General features: G+C 37.7%; 1 protein-coding gene across 1 annotated transcript in view; it reads left to right on the top strand.

The window, feature by feature from the left end:
* The window catches only part of GPC6 (glypican 6), a 697,654-nt gene that overhangs the window by 500,254 nt on the left and 170,949 nt on the right, over positions 1–26,451 (top strand). The window lies entirely within an intron of this gene.

Here is a 26,451-nt window from a genome sequence, read left to right as displayed (position 1 = left end):
GTCATATATAGTAAAAAGACAGATGAAATAATAATATGATAATGATAATATAGAAAGAACAGAACCAACTAGTTATATATCAAACCTTTGTAAGCATCCCAGGCAAAACTGAATCTGGGGAAAACAAATCAGCTGGAAAAAAATGGGATAAACTATTGTACTTAAGGAAAATATTACTTTCTTCTTTTGTAAGAGAAAATATCAGCAATCTCTGCCTAATTTCAAACCCCACTGACCAATGTGACTTTGAAAGCATGACTCTGACTCACACATGCATTTTCACCTTACTCAGCACAGTGGTGGTACAAGATGGATAGGGAGAAGAAAACAGGATGAAAAATGGATCAGAGTAAGCAAAATGACAAATAGTATCAAGTGTGCTACAAAAATAGCATAAGCAAAAGTGCAAATAGTGATGCAAAAAGGCATGCCTTCTTAGTTTCTTGTACTAGTTAAAGGAAACTAGTGCTGTATGGGGGAAACCCATGGTATTGCTGGTATGAATGGAAGAATTAGTTCATCACCTGAAAGTTAAATAAGAGTGGATAGGAAATAAATGCCCACTTGTTAAAGACATTGTGAAAGCTACTTTCCCTTTGAAGTTAAAAAGTATGCAAGACCTGAATCATCACTAATTATGATCACAGAAAATAATGTAGGCTTTTAGGGAAAAAAAAAAAAAAAAAAAAAAAAAAAAAAAAAAAAAAAAAAAAAGATAAAAACTAAAATAACAGAGTTTCTGTTAAGGTAAGCACCTGTTCAAATCAAAAGCTGGAAGGTAAGATCTCAGGCCTTAAGAGATTTCCTTTTCTGGTGCTTTGAATCCACTGAGAGATTTGGGCAGTGTAAGTTTTGTGCTCAGAAGTGTGGAAATGCTTCCAGCTTCAGACTTTCAGTCTTTGATGCAAAGCCCTTGTCTTCGTCAATGTATTTCACATTTTCATTGTTCCTGCTCTCAGAAAAGCAAAACTGCATGAAAGCCAGCACATTCTGTTAAAATATCATGCTAATTTATTAAATACCATGTAAAACATCAAGTACTTCCTCAAGGCAAGGTAAACTGCTAGGCAATTATCCCTTCATGTCAGTGATGACAAGACAGTATAAAGCACTGATACATCAAGACATATTTTCTCTTTCTTCTACCTATACAACATTCCCTGTACAAATTGATGGGGGATGGATTAGAGGAAAGATAGAGATCTCCCTGTGTTTGGAAAAGGTATTCTGTTTTATCCTATTTTGTGAGAACCCTGACAGCTTTGCTGGGGATAAGGGTCCTCAGTCCTTCCTTTATGAAAGATTGAAATCCAGAAAGTTGTCTCTGTCTCTGACAGCTGTCAGAGGCTTTCTAATAACACATGCAATTCCCTAGTATTAAACACAACAAGACTTCTTCTCACTGAATTAAAATGAACAGCAGCACTTTACAGCACCACTGAGCTATGAGAGATTGGAAAGTATGCATGAGCAGTTTTTATTCCTGTTCCAATGTGAGAAACCATGCACTAGGAAAAAAGTAATAATTTTGTGCACCAACAGTCTCTGCGTAGGCAGGAATCCCAAATAGTAGTGCATATTCATACACAACAGAATAGGTTTGCATAGCTTACAACCAGTGGACTGTAAGGTTGTTTTGGCTAAAGTTAGGACTGGGAGAAAGCTCCCAGATGTATTTGTCAGTAAAAAAGCAAATAGTATCCTCTGGAAAGCATGCTCTGGTATTGTTCTGCAGTTACTTTAAATGTCCAGCAACACCAAAATCTACAAGTGAGGAGGAGTAGAGGAAAGTAAAAAGGCTGCCTGACAACAGGATGTGTTATATGTTCCGCCTAGTTTATAAGTGCAAAAGCCAGTACTGAAATAGCACTGATACAGCACGAATAAATCTTACATTCACTTCCAAAGCTAGGCAGAGTAGGACAGCTTCCCCTAAACATCTGGTGCTTTCCAAGATTTTATAGACTGTGAAAATTGGTAAGAGGTGAAACAGCTGCAACAGCATGACACACAGTTTATTTTACTTTTCCTATTTGTGTCACCTTAAGGTCTGTGTACTTTCTGTATAACATTTCACTACAGGCTTTTGTATTTTGTTGTTTTTGTTATTGCACAATAAAAGCCAAATGTAGCACATTCTGCTCAAGCAGAATTCCTATGAAAATCAGAATTTCACCTCAGAAAGGAAGATATAGGCATTACTAACTATTAAACTGTGATGATTCATTGCTACTTCCAGGTATCTATATAAAATATTTAAGAGCTAAATCAACGACATTTACTTCAAAAATATGCATTTTGACAGAGCTTGCTTCTGACGTTTTGCCTATGAGCTACTCCTCTCTCATAATCTTCTTTACTCCAGTCTCAGACAAAGTTAGCCAAGGAAAGATAAAAAGGATGAGTAGAGGAAATGCACTGCTGAGGAAGGAGATTGCTTCAGAGGAGGAGTTGACTGATTCCGTGGAATGGGAGAAAGTGGATTTTCTCTAGGTCTCATGGCCCAACAGATACAGTCAAAATTATGCTTCTCTCCGTGGAGCTAAAGCAATTAACAATGACAAGGATCAAGAATCCCAGCATTTATTCCATCACAGAAACACAAAAGAGATGAAGAGGAACTATTCCCAATTACAAAGATTCTAAACATATCTATCTTAGGGAATTAAGCTCAATTTTAGCAAGACTGTTACTCCTCTTCAACAGCAGCTCTGTTTTTTAGTGCCCATTTCTGTCTTCCTCAACAGCTGATCAGCTGATTGCTTTCAACTTCTCTTTGTCTCAAGTAGCCAAGGAACTAGCTCCCCTTAGTGGGCACCATTATTTCCCTTGGCGCCCTCATTCAGTTTCAGAATCAACATCTGCAGAAAGGTGATTTCCATGTATGTAGGAATCTGCATCAACAGAGTCAATGATGGCTCAGAATGGCAGAGTGGCCATAAACCATTCAGTTTCTGCTGGATTCCTTTCACAAACAGCAGCAGGTTTCACTTCCTTCTGTCTTGAGATAAAAATGTAGACGATGCTAAACTTGTGTGCCAAGCAAGTCTGTGAGCCAAATTCAGTATCCCTTACGTAATTCAGCAGAGCAAAAGGGTGAAAATCCAGGTAACTGTGGTAATCACAGCAATGATGCTACTTGGGCTTCTTTTGTGGGCATCTAAAATAAATTATAAATGCTCTGTTGCTGCATTTAGTGCCAGTGTACACTAGTGTAATGCCTGAGTAGAGTGTGTTTGCTTTGCTGCAGTCCATGGAGGTTTGTCACCGCATGGCTATTTATAGCAGCAGAAATTACAAGTAAAATATTTTTTTTTATAGAACCATTCAACAGTAAATCATGCATGCTTGACTTTGCTGCTGTGTTTAGAAGGAAGGACATTGGTGTAAACCCTTCAGGAACTGTGCTATAACACAGAGGTGCTGTGTTTCTGACCCCCAAAAGCACTGCTCAGGACCACATGATTGTCCGTGAATAAGAGCCAAGGGGCATCTGTGCTTGGTTGCAGTCGCAATTGGAGAGCAAGTGGATTTGTTGATGGTGTATTTAATATTTTAAAAGTTCTGTAGTGTAGCAAGGCAGAGCAGGCTGTGATGTGCCCAATTTCTAGCTGTGAAGGCCAGCAAATCTGGCATCCAGCTCCAAGAGCCAGAGCCACATCTTACTGTCAGCATCTTGCTGGTTTCTTCAGCCACAGGAGAAAATCATATCTGCAAGGTTTCAGCCAAATCTTCTCCTGCTAGTCTTGAAGATATTGCACTTACCATCAGTGCTGCAGCTCTGAACTTCTAATAAGCCTATCCATTGCTGTGCTTTAGGAATCCCTCTGTTTTCTTCCCACTGGTATGACTCAGACACTTACCTTAGGAAACCTCTTGAGATTGAGCATACCATGCAATCTCAGTTATAGCACTTCAATCACTTTAAGTAAAACTCCCCATCAAAACCTTAACTACTTACTCCTAATGAAAGCTTTAGAGAGATGAAAATATGCAATCAGTTTTATTTACTGCTTACAAAAGCCCTTAGGACTGTGTTTTCTCCATTCCATGTGCGAGTACAAAGATAAATATTTTCCTATTAAAGCTTCAAAAGACCACCCAGATCTGGTTCCTGTTACCGGTTTATTATTGTGCTCTTTGAGAGTCGATTTGGCTCATGAAAAAAAAAAAAAAAAAAAAAAAAAATGTGGAAAAAATTCTTGCTCCTGTTTGATCATGGTAAGTAAGAACTAAAATAAATGTTGGCAACCCTGTTTAGTTGGCACTAAGATTTCTCCTCTCTGATGGCCTCCTCTGTAATCACTGTATGAAATTGTGCTGTGATATTTATATGTTAGCTTCTCTCAAGGACATGTGGAGAAAAAAATAAATGGCATCCTTCCCTCCATGAACGCCCTACAGAAGATTCCTCTAACCCTACAGTGCCACTACTCCAAATAAAGAGTTTCTGGTAGATATTCTTGCATTTTTGTTCCGTGGATGTAGAGCGAATACTTAAAAACGAGCATTAAAATATTGTATGAAAACTAATATCATTCAAGCAGCCTATAGATCTAAACCCACCAAACCTAAAATTTTCTTTAATTCTCCTGTCCATGTATACTTCAATGACTATTGTTGTACACTGATCCCTACTTCCTGAGGCAAGGTTTGATGGATCACTGCCGAGGTTCTGGAGCCCAATCCCAATTATAAATGAAAAAAACAAAAAAATGGAATCTATACTTTCAGGCTTTTTTTTGCTGATCTTTCCCCAAAAGAGGGGGAAATAATTGTTAGAACACTGTTGTATGTTATAACTGAAAATGCAGTTGCTTGAAAAGTTGTGAACAACCAGATTTGTGGATGTAAGTCTAATGTTCTCTATGGGGAAAACAATAATTTCCTTCAAGCCCAACAGTCTCCACAGTGTATAAGCAGCCCTACCAAAAGGTATCAACAGTGCTGTTAAAACTTTTAACATCATTAAACAGCTATGGCAGTCCACGTTAAATATATATAGCTAAACAGCAAGCCCAACTTGATAATATCTAATTAAAAGATCACAGTGTTATTATTTTAAAATCCTCTAATAAGTACCAGTCTCCATGATTCCATATTTTCCCTGTTTTTATGCAATCACTGCCTATGTCTAGAGTTCAAGCAGATTACATAAGAGTATCCCTGAAATAAAGGGAGTATCATTATTCACTGAGCAAAATAACAATGCACAGGAAAACTATTTTCTTTTTCTCTGCTGTTTCTCTTCACTCAGAAATATAAACGATAGACAACCTGGATGTGGAATTACTCAGATGGTAATGAATTCAGTCTGAGAGCAGCCCTCTGAAGTGGTGGGATTGCCAGCAGCATGCAAATGGCATCAGGACTAGCCTACTTCTTAAACTCTACTTACCCTGCTAAACCTCCCAACCTCCCCACTGAGACAATACAGTTTCCTGCAAGCAGCTCACAGCATTCAGTGCCATGTACATTTGCTTTAGGATGTGTCACTAAAAAAGGAGGTTCCCTCCAGTGTGGCTAAGGGGACTGTCTGCTCCAGTTACAGCTTTGGGAGGGCTGGGATTCATCTGTCTTGATCTTGCTGCTTGTTGGCACCATCACTAGTGCTTTACTAGGAGAACGTGTCGTGGAGGGATGCTAATGGCATCACTCAGAGTAACTCTCAAAAACTGACTGCTGACAAGAGACCGTGGATATTTGAAGATGCAGATGATTAGTTTAAGGATAGCAGCAAACTTATTTGGCTCCCTAGCTTTAACTGAACTTACAGAAATGAACTATACTGAATGATTATGCCACCTTATGTTAAAGGATAGAAATATATTACTGTGTGTGAAATACATCACCCATCATCATGCCATGTGGCAGTTATAAATACAGGATCAAATATAGCATTTCCAGTTTTCTGAATTTGCCACCCACGTGCAATACGCCTGAATTGTGTGATATCTGATTTAGGAAGAAAAGCTTGAAGTAACTAAAGTCACATACTCAGCATTTACACCAGGAATAAGGGAACCCTTATTTGACTGCGGAATTTATTTTCTAGAGCAGAAATAAGAGTTGGAAAAAATAGTACGGATCAGAACAATCAAAAAATAATTTGAAATATTTTACAAATACTCTGTTGGACACAAATGATGACTTTTCCATTTTCATTCCTTATCTTCAACTCAAGTGTGGTCCTAGAATAGGCTGCCCAGAGAGGTTGTGGATGCCCCATCCGTGGAGGTGCTCAAAGCCAACTGGGATGGGGCCCTGAGCAACCTGGTCTAGTATTAGATATGGAGGTTGGTGGCCCTTTCTGAGGCTGGGGGGTGTTGGACCTTGGTGATACTTGAGGTCCTTTCCAACCTGGGCCATTCTGTGATTCTGTGAATTATTTCTAATCAAAGAGAACTGACTGGGTAGCAAACACGTGCTCCATTTGGAGGTTGCATGGAACAGAAAATTTCCATGTTTACATTCAGGTAGATGTGCTGGGGAAGCTGCTTTGCCACCACCCTTCTAAAGGCTCTAATTGAACATAGCAATGTCATGTGAGACATCTTTACAAAGAGGAGAATATGTTCATTCTTAATTAGCTGACTGTTGTGTGATTCAAGAATCATTATTCTGTACTTTTTCAAGTCCATAGCCGTACTGTCTCAGGGGAATTCTTGCTTCCAGGACCACAATAAACAGCACTGCTCTTTCTATTACTGTGTATATTGTGTTTTCTTCTGTAGACGAAACACAATTAAATATGTTCACAGAGGGCTACATCTCTGCTTACCTGTAGGGGCATCCCTCACATACTTTGTTGTGCTGATTTCTCCTTTTCACAGGCTGGGGACCAGATGAGAAATGCTGTGCCTCGTGCCTTTATATTTTTGCTTCTTGTTCTAGGAGTTTGAGAAACTCAGTCTCTCAATGGGGCATCTGAAATGAGGGAGTGAATGGCATGCATATCTAGACTGCAGAACTTGACCATGCCCTTAAGGTTCAGTTACCAGAAAGAGGTACATCAATGTGATGAATGTGGAACTTTTTTGCCCTTTCTGCAAAAGCAGAATATTTGCAAAGAAGATTTTGATTTAAGTTGCTGTAAAGCAATATTTTAATAAGTCTTTATAGTTCTCTGCACGGAGGACTTACAGGACGAAAATAAGAGTCATAGTCATGAATTTAAACTGCTTGAAGATAGCATATGCAAGTGTAATTTAGGATTGAATTAAAATACAGAACTGAGAAACTGTTATTTCTAGCTGTAGTTGGCCAAATTAAAGCACCATATCCAAACTGCAGCTGATACCCACCTCATACATAAATATATTTGAATAAACAACTTATTTGCATACCTCACTCCTTCCCTTCTCATAGCCTGTGTTTTGAGACTTCATTCCTCTTTGGCAAGTAAGGAATGAACAACTGTTTAAAGAATTATGTTGGGGAGAGGAAAAAATTATTTCTAGTTTACTGATAACTACTGAAAGATAAAATTTGGGGTATTTTTTCTGAAATATATATATATATATATATATTTAAAAATAAAATAAAAGTTCAAAAAAGGGAAAAATTAGTTAACTCCTAAAGCAAGAAGCCATTACTTTGAGTAATATAACTAAATTTGTTTCAAAAGTTACAAGAGAGAGGAGACAAATATTCATTTTATTTGTTTGAACACTGCTTCTTTTTTTTCACTTATCTGAGTTAAAGTCATATTACCCTGGTAAGCTTGATTATGTTATCTTCATAAACATATCCTTGTTTACATCAATATTTGGATGAGGCAGTATTGATAAATTACATATCAACTAAATTTTACATTCTGCAAATACTAATATTTTCAAGGGAAAACTAAGTAATTATTTAAGTTTATCCAAAGAATACTGAAGGTATTATTACAATTTTTGCCTCCATGACCATTCTTTTGCATTTTATTTATGCTTATATTCAGCTGAGTTTAAGATCATACAGCTGGGAACAGTCTTTGGTTACACTGTACCACCAAGTGTGTTTTCTAAAATATTTAGTCTTGGAACCTGCATTTATGGTTAGAAGTTATTACTGGTCATCTATTTTGTGAAAGCTGCGCAAATACTAATTAATTTCCATATACTAAAAACAGAAATTAAAACTATGAATAAATATTTTAAATTATCTGTTTTCTCCACCAGATTGATTTACCATTTCAGATTCTCTAAGCTCCATATTTGGATAAGCTCCATATTAGAAACAAACATCAGATTGTGTTCATTATTTAAGTAAATGTTGTAGAATGATGGGTACAACTAAGAGCATATTTGTTCCACAGCAAGAAAATTTCCTACCTTTCCACTACCAAACACCTTGCAAATATTTGATATCAGCAATGGAGGATGTGCGCAAATCACTTACCTCTTGGATGTCAAGGCAAAATTGTCATTGAGACTGTATTGCAGTTTTGGGCCATTGCTTTTTTGTTATGAAAGGTAATATGTTTATGATAATGTCCAATATTTTTCCACAATCTTATCTTTAACAGGATGATGAACATAATCCTTTCTAAAAATCAGAAACAAAGTACTGTTAACAACCTGTCCTAAGGTGTCCATATATAAAATCCAAATCCTATATATATGCTATATTTTAAAAAATAATATTAATAAAAAATTAAAAATAATAATTAAAAAAAAAACTAAATAGGCTGTGGGTAGTCTGATAGATGCCATTTGAGAGACATTTGGAGTTTTCTTAATATCATTTCTTTATGTTATTTTAGTCCTTGAAGTCAACTAAGTTTCAATGTGACATTTCTGAAAGAATGAAAGCTCAGTCCAGAAAGAATGCAAATCTGTAAACAAACCCTAGTTTTGATTTTACATTCTTGTAAAATCTAGTAGTCAAAATTATTAAATTTCTTAACTTTTAATTGCTTATGCAGGTCTTTTTTGAGCCATAAATAAATGACTGTATATTGCCAAAAGCTCTAAACCTTATTAGCAATATGGCAAAAGCCACTCAAATATTTAATTTTACGTGGATATTATGCTAAGTACATATGGTCCCCAATGAAAACAAAATGTTCATTTCTTTTCTAATGAAGATGTATGGATATATCAGAGCATAAGTTACACTCAGTCACCATTCTTTACACTCCAGAAAAGGTGGAGGGCCCTTAACTGGGCTATAAATTTTCCATGACTTGGCAAGAAACTATAATGATCGCTACAAAGTATCCTGTATCAGTGCCAGATTTAGTGGAGAAAATTCTCAAAACCATCAGACAGATCAGAAGAAGCAATATTCAGGAAATCATTCTTCCTTTCTGGAATGGATCCAATGAATTCACTTCTTGCAGTCTACCCTCTATATCTTTTGTAAGGATTTTTTTTTTCCTGATGTATTTATTAGTAAGGAAAGCACAGTTTTCTATCTGCCTTAATGACAAAAAGTCTTAAAGTTTCTGTAGTCATGAGAGCTGGTTTGGCCCAGAGTGATGTTACAGAGCTCATGTAGCTGAAATTCTGTGAGCATCTTTTGCAATGGTGAAATCTGAATGCATTCTGATGCATTTGGAAGGCAATATGACAGTAATATGAAAAACTCAGTTCTTATATTTCTTATTTCTCTGTCTTACTCAGTGTCATTTGCCCTGTAATATAGCATTCAACACCCCTTAGTGTCATTTATATTGCAAGTTAACCTAAGGGAGCTTAAATTCCCATGACATGCATTTTTCATTTAGCCTACAGAAGCATATACTGAACTTTCCATGTCAGTAGTAACTCACCTTCGTAATATCACACTTCAGTTTGCAGCATCGGTAAAGAGCCTTTCTATCTGTCTTGTCTTGTTAACTCTTAAAGTACAGATAACTATGTAGGAAAAAGTAGCAGCTTGAAAAACAAAGAATGAAATTTCAGTTATACTGGATATTTATTACTGACCTCCAAAGAGGATCAAATTTTTCAACCAAGCTTTGCAGCTCATTGTAACATTGTGAAATGAGATAAAGGTCAGTATTCATTTTCAGTGGGTAGGTTATATCAGTATCTTGCACTTAGCTTAACTGTAGGATGAGAGGGAAAAAAAAATCAGTAATCCAAATTATGTGCCATAGATAGTAAAAGGAATAGTTCCAAAAAGCCAGGAAATTCTCCTGAGCATGAGCCAAAAAAACAAGGAACACTCAACACTAGATAACTTGATTTTCATAGATGAAATGATACCAAAAAAAAAAAAAAAAAAAAAAAAAATCTTCCAGTAAATTTCACCATTCTAATAGAACATGTAGAATCATATCCACATTTAGTTTTACTTCAGCATCCTTATTTTACATCAATTAAAGAAAGCTGTTAAACAAGATATATTACTATTGGAAAGTAAGAGTGATGGTTCCAGTGCTCATAGGTATGGTTTGTGAAAGCTATGATTTCATTTATACAATTGAAAAAAGGGGGTTATGTATTTCTTATAACAAACTAAAAATGAATCTATGAATATTTTGTTACTTGAAACTGCTGATATCTGCATTGTTGGAAATGTACTCTAAACCATGTTCTCCTTTTCATGCTGCACTTCTTACTTAGCTTCAAATGAAATAGTTTTGTTCCCTTTCTACTTTATTATGATACATTTTCTGTCACAAAAACCTTTCTGTGGGTGGCATGAAAGATGTCTGCTCCAAGCTAGTCTGATGCAAAAGCACATTTTTGTAATACGGAAATCCTCTATTCCAGATATTAATGACTGACATTCTCATTTCAGTAGATTGACTGCACTCAGATAAATCACATTTAAATTATTAGAGTTATGAGTACTTTCATAATATTTAGTTTGACTGTCTTCTCTATATATGAATAACATATTCTTAAAATCTCTCAATCTTTTATTGATATAAGTGCATATTATGCTTGGATTTTTCAAATGCTGATGCTAGAAAAATACATATAAAATTGAGTAATCTGACAAATGTGTATTTTGAGGATTGTATATTTAAAGTAATACTTTAAAAAATAGTTGGATGCAAAACCATGGTAATAATATATCAGTAAATTTTAAGAAGCCTCTTTGACTTTTCAGTTGTGATGAAACTTTTCTATGAAAGTTTAATAAAAGCTTAATAGATGCTTAGTTTGTTTGAAATTATGAGAGATAGCTTGGCAGAATTTTAGCTGTTACAAATCATCTAGTAATGGAAATCTGGTGGGAAACAGCACATAAAGATATAATTCCACTGATTTTGAATGTATCTTTCAAAAAATAATTCCCAAACACATTCATTTTGTCAATTTATCTATTACTGGCTGAAAAGGAAAGAAAATGCTTATTCTTCCTTCTGTGATACCACACTCAAATTCTCCACCCACTCTCAGTTCAGGCAGAGAAAAGCATCTCTGCTCAAATTTGGGGAATTTTCTCTCCCTGTACATCAGTAGAGTTGTTGCTTTTAGTCCACTGAGCAGGGTAAGGATATAGGATTGCATAATGTTTCAAGTCTAACTCACATATATTTGAAACTTAGCAATATTAAACCCAGTAGTATTCCCAGATTCATTTTAGATAAAGATGTTTCTGTTCCCAGATTCACAGAATTGCAGGGGTTGGAAGGAACCTCAAGAGGTCATCAAGTCCAACCTCATTGCTAAAGCACATACTCTGCATTTGATCACACAGGTAGGCATCCAGTTAGGTCTTGAATATCTCTGTAAAAGGAGACTTCATAACCTCTCTGGGCAGCCTATTCCAGTGCTTGGTCATCCTTACTGTAAAGAAGTTCTTCCTCATGTTTGTATGGGACTTCCTATGTTCAAATTTTGAGCCATTATTTCTAGTCCTATCACTACACACCCCAGAGAAGAGCCTGGTCTCATCCAACAGCCTTTTATATATTTACAAACATTTATCAGATCTCCTTTCACAGAATCACAGAATCACAGAATTGTAGGGGTTGGAAGGGACCTCCAGAGACCATCGAGTCCAACCCCCCTGCCAAAGCAGGTTCCCTACATCACGTCACACAGGTAGGCGTCCAGGCGGGTCTTGAATATCTCCAGAGAAGGAGACTCCACCACCCCCCTGGGCAGCCTGTTCCAGTGCTCCGTCACCCTCACTGTAAAGAAGTTCTTGCGCACATTCGTGCGGAACTTCCTATGCTGAAGTTTCAGCCCATTTCCCCTAGTCCTGTCCCCATGCACTACTGAAAAGAGACCAGCCTCGCCACTATGGCTCCCACACTTCAGGTATTTATAAACCTGGATCAAGTCCCCTCTCAGCCTTCTTTTCTCAAGGCTAAACAGACCCAGTTCCCTAAGTCTCTCCTCATAGGGGAGATGCTCCAGACCCTTCACCATCTTTGTGGCCCTCTGCTGGACTCTTTCCAAGAGATCCCTGTCTTTTTTGTACTGGGGAGCCCAGAACTGGACACAGTATTCCAGATGAGGCCTCACCAGGGCAGAGTAGAGGGGGAGGATCACCTCCCTTGACCTGCTAGACACGCTCTTTTTAATGCACCCCAGTATGCCATTGGCCATTTTAGCTACAAGGGCACACTTCTAGTTCATGGCCAACCTGTCATTCACCAGGACACCCAGGTCCCTCTCAGCAGAGCTCCTCTCCAGCAGGTCTTCCCCCAGCCTGTACTGGTGTATGCAATTATTTCTACCTAGGTGCAAGACTCTACACTTGCTTTTGTTAAACCTCATCTGGTTTCTTACTGCCCAGCTCTCCAGACTGTCCAGGTCTCGCTGAATGGCAGCACAGCCTTCAGGCATGTCAGCCAATCCTCCCAACTTCGTGTCATCAGCAAACTTGCTGAGGGTGGTCACTATCCCCTCATCAAGGTCGTTGATGCAGATGTTGAACAAGACCGGACCCAGTACAGACCCCTGGAGGACACTGCTAGTCACAGGCCTCCAGCCAGACACCGCACCGCCAACGACAACCCTCTGCACTCTGCCAGTCAGCCAATTCTCGATCCATTTCACAGTCCACTCATCTATCCATACTTCCTCAGCTTTGTTATAAGGATGTCATGGGGGACCGTATCAAGAGCCTTACTGAAATCAAGGTAGACTACATCTACCACTCTCCCAACATCCACCCAGCTAGTGACATCTTCATAAAAGGCCACCAGGTTGGTCGAGCACGACCTCCCCTTGGTGAACCCATGCTGAGTACTCCTGATAACCTCCTTTACTCCCAGTTGCCTGGAGATGGCATCCAGCACAAGCTGTTCCATCACCTTCCCTGGGACAGAGGTGAGGCTGACTGGCCTATAATTACCTGGGTCTTCCTTCTTGCCCTTTTTGAAGACTGGAGTGACATTGGCTGTCCTCCAGTCTTCAGGCACCTCCCCAGTTCTCCAAGACCTCTGAAATATTACAGAGGGCGGCTTAGCAATAACCTCCGCCAGCTCTCTCAGCACCCGCAGGTGCACCCCATCAGGTCCCATGGATTTATGGACCTTAATGTTTCCTAAGCACTCACGGACCACCTTCTCCCTGACTAAAGGGAAATCTCCCATTCCCCAGACTCTCTCATCAACCTCCAGGGTCTGGGATTCCTGGGGGAGAGCCCTTTCATTAAAGACAGAGGCAAAGAAGGCATTCAGTATTTCCACCTTCTCAGCATCCCCCCTTACCAGAACACCCCCCTCACTTGGTATGGGGCCCACATTCTCCCTAGCCTTCCTTTTCCTATTAACGTACTTAAAAAAGCCTTTTTTATTATCCTTTATCTCCTTAGCTAGATTCAACTCCAGGTGGGCTTTAGCCTTCCTGGTTGCATCTCGGCAGTCCCTGACTACATTCTTATATTGTTCCCAAGTGGCCAGACCCTTTTTCCACATATCGTGCACTTTCTTCTTTCTGTGGAGCTTGCACATGAGTTCCTTACTCATCCACGCAGGTCTCCTGGCACCTTTTCCCGACTTCTTAGTCACAGGGACGCACCGATCCTGAGCTTGGAAGAAGAGCCATTTGAATGCTAACCAGCTCTCACAGGCCCCCTTGCCTTCTAGAACCCTGGCCCATGGGATAGCCCCAAGCAGGTCCCGGAGGAGATCAAAGTTGGCTCTCCTGAAGTCCAGGGTAGCAATCCTACTTTTTGCTTTGCTTCCTCCACTCAGGATCTCGAACTCCACCATCTCATGGTCGCTACAACCCAAGCTGCCCCCGACTTTTACTTCCTTAACGAGTCCTTCCATGTTGGTGAGAATAAGGTCCAACAGCACCCCACCCCGTGTCAGTTCCTCGACCACCTGCATCAGAAAGTTATCTTCAACGCACTGCAAGAATTGTCTGGACCGTGCATGCCTGGCCATGTTGGTCGTCCAGCAAATATCTGGATAATTGAAATCCCCCAAAAGTACCAGCGCCCAGGAGCGTGACGCTACCCAGTTGGTTACGGAAGGCCTCATTTCAGTCTTTACACCCAAGCTGAACAGACCCACATTACCTAGCCTTTCCAAGAGTTGCTCCTTTAACATCTTTGTGGCCCTCCACTGGACTCCTTCTGGAAGATCCCTGTCTTTTTTGAACTGGGAAGCCCAGAATGGGACACAGTTATCTAAATGTGGTCTCATTAAAGCAGAGTAGAGGGGGAGGATCACCTCCTTCAACCTGCTGGTCCTGCTTTGTTGCTATTGTTTAAGACAAACTGGCTATCAGGCACAACTTTTAGGCAGCTATTATTTACAGGAAAATAAGCCACCAGGTACATATAATGAGAACTTTTTGAGAAATAAACAACCTAAGAATGAAACAACAGGTTACAAACCTGCCGTTTTGGTATTTTTTTCCCAAAAGATATGACATTGAATGATTATTTTTATTTTCTCTTCATTTCACACGCATCTTATATGGAACTGCAATAAGCCCAAACTGTGTACTGTAGTTTTGTAAAACTGTGTAAGTGGCAATGATGCAGCCTTTTCTAGCTGGTGCCATTATATGAAGTTTTGTTGTCGTTGTGTCCAGTTTCTTTCCAGTTGTGTTCACCTCTTAGATTTCCAATGTTCCATATAAATATGCAAAGCATATGTGCATATGTTTAAATATTTGCTTACATATAAATGTATATGAATATATATTTGCTTTCTTTATATATGTATATGCTTATCTATATGCTTATCTGTATGCTTTTATGCACAGGTATGCAGAAGCCTTGCATTATACCTTTCCAATGCCACAGGAAATGTTTTTCTACCTGGCATAATTTTTTGCTTATTTTTATAAAAGCATTCTGTTTGGTTGCAGCTTTCACCTCAGGCACCCTCTGAAATAACTTTTTAAACAGAAAAATACTGCATTTATTGTCAGTGAAAATAATAAGCATTTTATGAAGAACAATCTCTTTTTTCTCCTTTTTGAATTTGGTAGCAAAATTTGTCTCAGAATTCATTTTTTTAATCACATTTTGAATGCTAGTCTACAAACCTACACAAAATTTGAGAGATTCAGGTATCGCATAAAAAGAATTTTGTTAAAGTAATTAAAATTATATATATTTGTCCATTTCTATATGATACTGTAAGATCTGTAAAAGAGATAAGAGAAACAGAGATCTCCAGTTTGCTGGTGTTCAGCAGAAGCCTTTTTGAGGAGATAGGACAGATTTTCTCCAAAGAAAAAAATCACTTTAGGTCAGGGTAAGCTGCAAGACCTTCAGGCATAGAAGTATTATTCTAAGCAATGAAGATCCCTAACGTGAACATAAAAAAAAAAAAAAAAATTAGCTTTTCCCTTAATCCTAACTACATTTAAATACTTATTGAAATATACTGTTTTTAATAAAATGTAAAATTGGATTGAACTAGTACTTACTGAATTTGCACTCTGCTTTTCATTACTTTTTATTGGAATTCTATTGAATAAATATCTATTATGTTGCCATAGGATTCCTTGAAGAAGAGGTAGGATTCAAGGCCAATGAGTTATTTTAAAGTTGCCACCATCTTCAAAGGAAAAAGTGCAGCTATTGAATTTCTTTCATTTCAGCCTGAATTTCATAGCTATTCATCTTTAAAAAGTTTTTGGTTATACATCAGACTCTTAATTTAAACAAATACAGATAACAGAGCGAATTCCTTTTGTTTGAATCTTAATTTGACTATAATTTTGCTGAAGGACATAAAACAAGGCCACCAAGTCCATATTATTGTGAGTGACTTCATAAGAGACAAAACTTGAGAAGTATTGTGTGTGAACAAAGAAAGAAAAGGCAGAGTTGTACTATTCCAAGTTATATGCATACATACATTTTATTTATCATTTGTATTTGTTGACTGAAAGGAGATGTGAAATAAGTTCCAAGAAACAAATTAGGAAACATGTTAAAGAGAATTTAAGTCATTAAAATGTTTTTACACTAAAAAGCTGTCTTTAAGCAGAGGCAATAAGCTGCTGTTTGAAGAATGGCAGATGCAGTTTGTTTCTTTGGGGATAAACTGGATAAATGGATTCACAGATTTTAGAGAAGTGCCAAGAATATGAGTGGGCACAACCCCAATTAAAACATCTTTTATAATACTACTATTCACAACAAATTATTATTCAACACTCTGTAAATGCATATGTCACCTTTTGGTGAGTTAGATAAAAACATTAACAAGAAAAAAAGGCCTTTGAGAATCAGTTATTTCTTTACTTGATCATAAACCATCAGAATACCAGTTTTCCTCCTGTTTTCCTAACATGTAAACTCTCAATTTTTTGCAGCATTCATTGAGTTGATGTGGATGATCAGTAACCTAGATGCAAGTGCCTTGATTATATTCACCTCAATGTAAACAGATCCTTGACACTTATAGGACTTGGTGAGATTTCTGGATATATCTTGTAGGTATTTGTTCTAAATTAAGACAAACAATTTCCTAATTATTGCAGTCAATTTCTGACATCTGGGCAGCTATAAGCATTGTGATGAGCTACCCCTCCCCACTATTTGAATAACTGAGCTTAAATCTCATTATTGAATGAAGGACTGTGTGCATAGTGAAGGCAGGTTTTTTTTACCAACGGATGTCTATTCCCACAACAGCACATTGAAAAAGTGTTGTACAGTCTGTATGGGTTGGTAATTCAGGTCACGCAAAAAAAATAAAATAAAATAAAATAAAATAAATAAATATTGCTAAATGAGAAGTAGAACACAGGGTAGAAGACACTGCAACACCTTTTTACTGCAGTTGAGGTCCAACCAAAGCTTTATTTAGTTTAGGCGCTAATATCTATTTTACATACTAATTACAATATAAAAATAGCAGCAAAGAATTGAACCTAGACTTTTCTGTGTATAGATTTCCCTGAGCTCTCAAGTGAGTCTTGTAATTCTTGTGATGGCCCCAGCCACTTCTATTGGTACCTGTGAAGCTAGGCTGAATGTTCCGAGGAAAGATACCACACTTCAGTGTAGCTAGGGACAAGGAATGAGTTAACTGCCTTTTTAAAGAAAATAAATGCACAAGCAAAAAGGGATGGCAAGTCTTAATCTGTTTGATTTCCAATATGTACAATTCCTGCAGGTATAAACGTGAAAAGAGATTAATTATCACAGTTTAGGGCTTATATACTCATAAACATTTACTAAGACATTACAAAATTCCCAGAATGATTCAGATTCTACCTCTCCATTACTGACTTTCAATCTGAAAATGGCTTATTCAATTCCCAGTTTTTAAGGCTATAATTTTTAGATTTCAACATACATTCAGAGAAGTTATCACAACTATCTGCAATTTCACATAAATGTGGCGAATTGTGCCTTTAGGGAGCTCTAACTTTAGACAGCTGAAATTATTTGTTTCTCTGCAGAGACTCACTGTGTATGTAATATATGTAGCAATGATCCATAAGAACACTGAAGCAAACAATGCAGATCTCATGGGCTCTGAGCAGATGCTGACCAATGCAGACTGCACCCAGCCTTTGGAGTATCAGTGCATTTTTTACGCTTTAATGCAGAATTGTGAATGTTGCCTGAAGGTCTGTCTACATTATTAGCTGATCTAAGTTGACCTAGGCTGATGATACTACAGAAAATAGTGATGCCAGACATGCATTTTTGCATTTCTCTGTGTTCCTCTCTCTGTACTAGAGAATTAGCAAGGCCAGAGGGCTAATCTCTGTGAAAGCTAATCCACTTTTTCTTTCTTTCTTTTCCTCTTCATTTTTAAAATAATTTTTAATACATATTTATTTGTTCTCAGATTTACTCTCTCTGTGATCTTGTGTTCACGCACCTCAAAGGAGGGGATGTGTTGAGAGCTAGGATACCTATATAAACCATGAAGCAACATCCACTTATGCATTCTGTGTACTAGTTTCATTTGGTTAGTTAGCTTATAACAACAAAAATATTTTAAACATTTTTCATGCCCTAGTAGGATGCCCCTCAATGAATCATGGTAATGGGTAATATCCAGTCATTTCTGACAATTGGAAGTCAGCATTATACCTGAAAACTATCAGCTGGTTTCCTCTACCCCAAATGAGTCAAGAAGAGCCTGAAAGCCTCCTCCTGCAGGTCCTCCTATCTGAAGGAGCAAGAATCTGTAACTGCTGTTACTACTGTCTGGTATGGGAGGAGGATTTGGGGCCAATGCCATGTTTTCTCCTAACCATATGGTCTGGCACAGAGAGGGAAGGTGTAAGAGAAAACACTTTTAGCCCTGTGAAGGCAGTATCTGAGCAAGCTAGATTTGGGAATTTCTATCTGGCCATGGCACCTGTTCTAGTTAAGCTGGGTAAGGCAGTGATGGTAGCCAGCTGTGTGTGTTTGTACCACTATCTCTTCAGCTGCTCCCTTCTCTTGAGATCCTGCACACATTGCAAGGAGAGACATTACTGAGGAAATAAGCTGTGAAATCTTGCAGAAAAAGAACATGAGGGAGAGAAAAAAGAGCCCCCTAGGCCAGCAGTGTCAGAAGAAACATCAGTGAGACTTGGATTTCCTAACTAATCATGATGTTGCAGAGATCAAGCTGTGGGTAACCACTGTGAACAATCTGGATACATTTCTGTCCTTCTTATATGGTTCTACCACATCTTTTCCAGCAGTAGTGGAGCCTGCAAAGAGATGACTGAGAACAGAGCCACCAAGAAGTCAACCCAACCACAACTCTGGGACAAGCTTTCTGCTGCCTTAACTACGTGAATTAACTCATTTGCCACTTTATAGCAGAAGGATAAGGAATTCAGGATAAGAGGTAGAGTGAAGATTTAGTCTCCATCAATAGATCTTTAGGTACATTTAGCAGTAAAATCCCTAAAGTGAAGAAGCATCTTGAGATGGCTGAGACAGTCTAAGATTTAATCTCCACCAAAAGCAGCGAACCCATACACAGCTACTGCTCTTTCTACTTTCCTTCTCCTGATCATTACTCCAATCTTGAATCAGCCTAATTACCTAATATAAAAATAACTATGCATGAAAAAATCATTTGAATTTCTCAGACAGTCTAGTGAGCAGCATCAGCTCAAGGAGCATTCAGCTTCAGTACAAATGCAAGTCATAATCTTAATTTCACATGAGATGGCTGAGATCACCACTACTGTGAAAAAGGATCTCTTCATTAACTGCTTCTCTATTACTGTGATCACCTCTTCCTGCATATTTGCATTGCCTCCTTCTTCTTGCAGTTTGATGCTGATAGGAGATTGCTGAGAACAGGACCATTGCCAAGAATGAAATAATCCCTCCACTCAATCTTCTCTCTTTGATTTTGATTTTTATTTTTTTTTAACTGGGTTACTGGATTACTTAGTTGTCTTGTTTTTTTGTTTAGTTGCATCATCATCCAGTGCATGGTATAGCCATTGCTAAATAATGGCTACATCCTTTTAAAGGCCAGCTCCTAACTGTAACTCCCACTGAAGTGCCTGCTTCTGGTTCCTCATTAGAGATACATGCAGCACAATGATGAAAAAGGATGCACTCCTTCAAAAAAACAATCTGTCAATTACTTTATACACTTGCCAAATACATGAGCTTATCATTCTAATTTTAATGTTTGTTAGACACTTCCTGGTTCTGAGAATCCCATATACAAGAGAGGAAATTTGTTACGTATAATTTTCTACTTTTTAATTCACATGATTTCTTTTGCTTCATATGCTAGTATGAAGGAATTGTGATTCTCCTTTATTTTAATTTCCAACTCATCTAATTAAAGACATCTCAAGAGTACCATACTAATGGATGCTTCTTTAGTGTATCCTGCGTCCCTTATATGCAATGGAACAAAATGGTTTACAGAGTTAAATATTTTTATAAACAGCAAATCGTGAAGAAATAGGTAAAAATGCAATCATAAAGGTGGGAAAATATAAGCTAATGTGATTTTGAACAGTGGGCTGCTAAGTGCAGATATGTAGGGAAGATGAGAAAGATGGCAAAACTATTTAAGAAGGCTCCAGCATGACTATTGTTAACACTGTGGAAAAATTGATGAGGATAGAATTAGACAGAAAGAGTAATGAAATATGAAGCACAGACAAAGTCTGGGTGGTACCTTGCAGTAAATGTGTCAGAGTTTTACAAGAGGTCAGCTTTAATCTGGATTCTGAAAGTATTGCCACATTTAATATATGTTTGTCATTGTATCCACAGGAAAATGTTAGTAGTTATGAATACAGGGCAACTTTTCAGAGGCTGCTTCATCTTTTCTAAGAATTACCTTCAGATTTTTTATTACTATTATTATTATTTTTCTTTTTTTTTTTTTTTTTTTTGAGATATGCTAATAAAGTCAGAACTAGAACAGCAGGTCTGGGCAATCAGCACTGACAGAAAAACTATGGGAATGCATTGCTAAAGGAGTTGAAGATTAAAATGACTATCAAATACAAAAGAAAAAAGAAAAAACTGTTATTGTTAAAAAAGAACTGCATTCCATCTTCCAGATTATGAGCATTACAGATAATGAAATGTTATTTCCTCATAGCTGTTCTTTAAATTACTGGATTGCTTTTTGTATAGGCGCTAACAAGAACTAGAAGATAATTGGAAGAGTCTGTGCAAATGAAATACCACTTTTGATAAAAATTAATATGGTCTACAAAATAGAATTCTTGTTAAAGTACACAAGGTACAAACCTGAAACTTTACAATCATCATCTCTTCAGAGACAGTCAAGAAGGAAATGTGAATTTCCTAGGTCATTCAGTAGGATTGCATACTTTTTCTCTATTAGCATATTATCCCTTTACATAACAAAGCCATGATTTCACCCTGATTTTTAAGAGGAACTTTTAACATGTTAAGGTTTCATTGATCTATATGTTTCCTTTAACAGCTCTTTGTATGACTGATACACCTCAGTATACACTGAACACCTCAGTGATATCACCTTATGGAAACTATAGACAGCATCTCAAATATATATTTTAGTTAACAGTGTTCTGTGTTATCTCCTAAATAAAAATGAGGTTTTCCATTACCAGAACGTTCACCACTAGCACAGTTCTGAGGCAAGCGTGAGCACATGAGGAGGACTGTAATTACAGCAATTATGGAGAAGTAATTTACTGGTTGTGTAAACTGAACAGCTTTGAAAGAGAGTGGATCTACCATAAAAAGAAGTTAAATATTAAAAATTAATATTTTGGGATCTGTGAAATGGTTCTTTTGAGGATAAGCAAACTGTAAATATTTTGCCTAAAATGCATATATTTTTGTTTTGGAGGCCCTTGTAAGTATAAATTTGTGTTTTATAAAAAGACTTAGAGATGTTGGAGTTATAGAAAGATAGTAGATCTGTCACTTCCCATCTGGTATTTGCTCAGGGCTTACTAAAGAAAGAAAGAAATGCAGTTAAATTTAAATGTCTTTGGGGAAAAAAAAAAAAAAAATAGGAAAAAAAAAAAAAAAAAGGAAAGAAAGAAATAAAAAAAAAGGAAACAATGAGGGGAAAAAAAGTCCATGTTTTGAAACAGGTAAAACAATTATTTATTTAAAGGGACACTGTGAAATTAATAAATTAATATGTTAATGTCAAAGCAGGAAGTGAGTAATTGGGTTATCTGTGGACAAATTTGCTCAAAATCCAGATCTCAAAACATTGTTAAAGTTCTACTTTACATTTTAGAGGATCAGAAACTGAATCTACATTAAAAAATTATAATCTAGCCTAGTAAGAGTCAAACTTAAGATTTCAGTGTTTGATTAAGTGAGCACCTAGGGTTTGTCAGCAATTTCTGGAGGCACTGCAAAATGGAATTAAAGAATGCAACATAATGTACTCCATATAATATTCTGAGTAAATCTGTGTGTTCACCATGTGGAGTACAGAAATTTAATGGTACATAAACAGGAGAATGAGTACTTGTCTCGCTCCAATTTGTAGGAGGGAGGCAAGGTTCTTTGATATGTATATACCCGGCGTGAGATTAAGAAGCAACAGTTCAAATGTTGGTCCAACCAGTTTATTAAAGTCCTAGCCATTTTAGGGAGATGGAGAAGGGAAGGTGGGCAATAGGAAAGGTAGGAAATATAAGCAAGGAGACTCTGTAGAGAGCAAAAGAGATAGTCACCATCATGGGTCCAGCGAGGTACACAGTAGGTCCGTTGATCTCAGGAACTCTTCTGATCACCATGAGGGATGGGAGAAAGCCAGGAAACTCTGCAGCAAGCCGGCCTCAGGGGTTCATCTGAAGAGGTTTTCCCCTCAGGGAATCCTCAGTCAAAGGTGTCTTTGGGAGTTTGTCTCCAAAGTCCCCAGTTTAGTGAAGGCCTTTTATCCCCCATTTCTGTGGGGTTGTTTTTCTTCTTCTTTGAAGTTTGAGGATTACAGCTCAGCATTTTTGGGAACGTATCTCGAGCAAACACTGTACTTCTAAACAAGCAGGCAAACACTCTTTGTAAAATGGTTTTAAACCAGCTTTTCTGACATTCCTGGCCCACAGGAGGGGGTGGTGCCTCTGTTTCCAGATACAAGCATTATCGCCTTCTGCAGTGGTCAGCTCCTTCAAGCAGTACCCTTGAAAAAGACTGCTTGTCCTGTTTCTGCTTATCTTTGCAATCATAAGCAGAGATACTGTGGCACAATAACACCCACCATCAACCTCCTAGATAGTTAGCAGTCACCAGTCAGAGTCTTATCATCAGAAAGGCCTCACGAAGCAAGCTTTGAGACAACAAAAGAAAAACAGTTCTGTCCTTCACAGCACTGCATTCTATCTGAGCTTTTTATTAAACAAAAATTTTTACAGTAGCTATCTTTAAAGCTAGGGCCATACCCTATATAGGTGTGTAGCAGACACTAACACCTTGCCCTTCTGCTCAGAGAGCACTGTACATCTCTATGCCTTCAGCCCTTTGTCCCTCAGGAGTCCACACTGGGACCAGCACTATTTAACATCTCTGTCAGCTATGTGGACAGTGGGACTGAGTGCATCTCAGCAATCTTGCAAATGACATCAAGCATAAAGGTACACTCAGTACACTGGAGGGAAGGAATACCATCACCTTGACAGGTTCAAGAAGGTCCATGCAAACAGCATGCTGTTACAATACCAAGAACAAGGTCCCTGCACCTGAATCAGGGAAATCCCAAACTTGAATACAGTCTGAGCAATGAGTGGACTGAAAGCAGCCCTATGGAGAAGGACTTCTGAATACTGGTGAATGAAAAGTTCAGCAAGAGCTAGGAATGTGATATTGCAGCCCAGAAAGCCAACTGTACCGTGTTTGTCTGTACCAGGTCAAGGGAGGTGATGGCCTCCCTCTGCTCTGCACTCTTGAGGCCCCACCTGGAGTACTGCACTCAACTATGGAGCTATGGAGCCCCCAACATTAGAAGGAAGTAGACTCTTTAGAAAAGATCTAGAGGAGGGCTGCAAGAATGATCAGAGAACTAGAGCACCTCTCCTATGAAGACAAGCTGAGAGATTTGGGGTTGTTTAGGGCAGAGCAGAGAAGGCTTCTGGGAGATCTTGTAGCAATACCCAAAGGGGGTCTATAAGTAAGATGATGAGGAACTCTATCAAGTAATGTAGTGAGAGGACAAGGGGTAATGGTTTTAAATTAAAAGGGGTTATATTTAGATTACGTATTACAAATAAATTATTCACAAGGATGGTGTTGAGGCACTGGGACAGGTTGCCCAGAAAAGCTGTGCACTCCCTCTCCCTGGAAGAGTTCAAAGCCAGGTTGGAGGGGCTTTAAGCAACCTGATCTAACTGTCCCTGTTCATGGCAGAGGGATTGGAACTAGGTGACTTCTATGATCCCCTCCAAAACAGACTATAAAATTCCTTCTGTGAAAATCAGAAATCATGGAGGAGAGCTCTGCACAATAATTTCCTCCCAGATGGAGATGGAACACTGTCTGGATGTGCACACAGGACCTGATGGGCTCTTCAGTATCAAGAACATAGGCCTAGGGCATGCTATTGAAGGGGAATTTTCTTGGGCTGCATATAAAATGCATGATATTGTTAATGCATGTAAGGAGCAAAGCTTCTTATATACATATATGCATATATATATATATATATATTATTAGAGCTTAAAAAAAAAAAAAAAAAAAAAGGATAACAAAAACATAAAACTGTCAGGTTTGTCACTTATGACCTAGTGTTTAAACAAATCTTAAATGGTCTACTTGTGGTAAGAATGGCAATGTTTAGATCTTGCTTACATGTCAAGCCAGAGCAGCCCAAAACCTAATATAATTGATTGGATAATAATAATAATCTTTCTTTGATCTAATGCCTGAAAATTGATGGTCTGATTATCAGTTGCCTATTACCTGACTATTGTAATTTTACATTCCCATTTGTCTCTGATTAATAGCATCCATTACAAGCACTGGCCAAATTCTGCAGTCAAACTAAACCACGTGGCAATTGTATGTTCCACTACTTTGTAGTAAGTCTCAGCATTTAATCATATTATCACAACACTAAGCTATTATAGGCAAGTCAGGAGCAAATAACAAGATCTGGATAGCTATTTACAGTCATTCAAGCTTTGGGGATTGTTGCATAAGAAACTGCCACTTATGCTTTGCAGGGCGAAAAGTAAGATTTCTATGAGTTAAATGCTATTGAAAAGTACAGGGCTTGGATGAAGCCATTATAGAAAATAAAGTGATTCAAAAACAACCTCACTGCTATAATTACTTCTTTCTATGTAGAGTCTTTGATGGAAATGGATTACAGTTACACTTGACTGTATGAGGAAAGGTATACTGATATGTAATAAAAAGCTCTTGTATTCCACCTTTAAAGATTTGGTATATTAACTTGGCAGAATATGGCTTACGAGAAAACCTTGCTTACATGAATTACAAAGCTTAAGAGTTCTGTACACTACGGGAAGATTATGTCACTTTGTCAGTAGCAAATAATGCAGGTAACAATAGAGCTCATAATAAATAAACAAACAAACAAACAAATAAATAAATAAAAGAGTCTGCAGGTGTTTGAAATGCTGTAATCTTTTGTCTTTGACTTTGCAGTATGTCCAGAATCCTTCATCTCTATTTATAACCCATATTTTTAAAATTAGTGAAGCTGAGCAACTTTAATCAGTAAAAAAGATGCCTATTTGTAAAGATACCTACATTACTAATAACTTTCATTCAATATATCTGCTTTACTTATTTTTATGGAGCAGTTCTGAAGGACTGCATAGGTGTAGAAATGAAAGGGTTCTACAGAGATCTAGCAGACATTTGTGTATAGTAATGCAAGATCTACTGAATGTAATCTGCAATATAATGTTGCTGGTTTTAATATCAAGCTATATCTAAAACAAAATTCTATAGCATGGAAGTATAAATAAAGTTTTGAAATACACAGAATGACTCATACAATCACAGATTCATAGAAGAGCTTGGATTGGAAGAGACCCAAAGGATCATCACGTCCCAACCCCCCTGCCACAGGCTGAGATTTGGTGTACTTCTGATTTTACCAAGTTGATTCCAGTGCTCTCAAGTTGCACAAGGGGAGGTTTACATTGAACGTAAGGAAGAATTTTTTTGTGGAGAGTGTGGTCAAGAAAAGAAAGGGCTGTCCAAGGATGTGGTGAAGTCCCCATCCATCGTATTATTTAAGAGGTGTATGGGCACACAAAAAAGGGCATGGTTTAATGATGGGACTTAGTAGATCACATTGATGTTTGGAAGATTTTTTCCAATCTGGCTGCTCCTTAGTTTCTGTAATTCTCTGATTCTATGAATTGAAATGCTTGTATTGTCTTCAACATTTATTTATTTACTTAAATATTCATAATCTTTAGACTAATTGCCTTAAAATAACATCATTCCATTAAGAAATACTCCTACAAAATAGTCTTGTAATTGAAGAAAATAAAATTCATATAAACGTATGTACTAGGAAGATGAGACCAGTGCTAAGGTAGAAATGATATTATTCATACCAAATAGCACAAAAGTATAAATCAATCCCCTTTCGTATCTCCAATTTTATTATTCAATTAAGAATAATCTGTACTTGTGGAAAAGTTATGAACT

Source organism: Excalfactoria chinensis, chromosome 1 (genome assembly GCF_039878825.1).
Source record: "Excalfactoria chinensis isolate bCotChi1 chromosome 1, bCotChi1.hap2, whole genome shotgun sequence".
Taxonomy (NCBI): Eukaryota; Metazoa; Chordata; class Aves; order Galliformes; family Phasianidae; genus Excalfactoria; species Excalfactoria chinensis.
The sequence above is the reverse complement of the archived record's forward strand: the minus strand, read 5'-3'. Positions and strand labels throughout refer to the sequence as shown.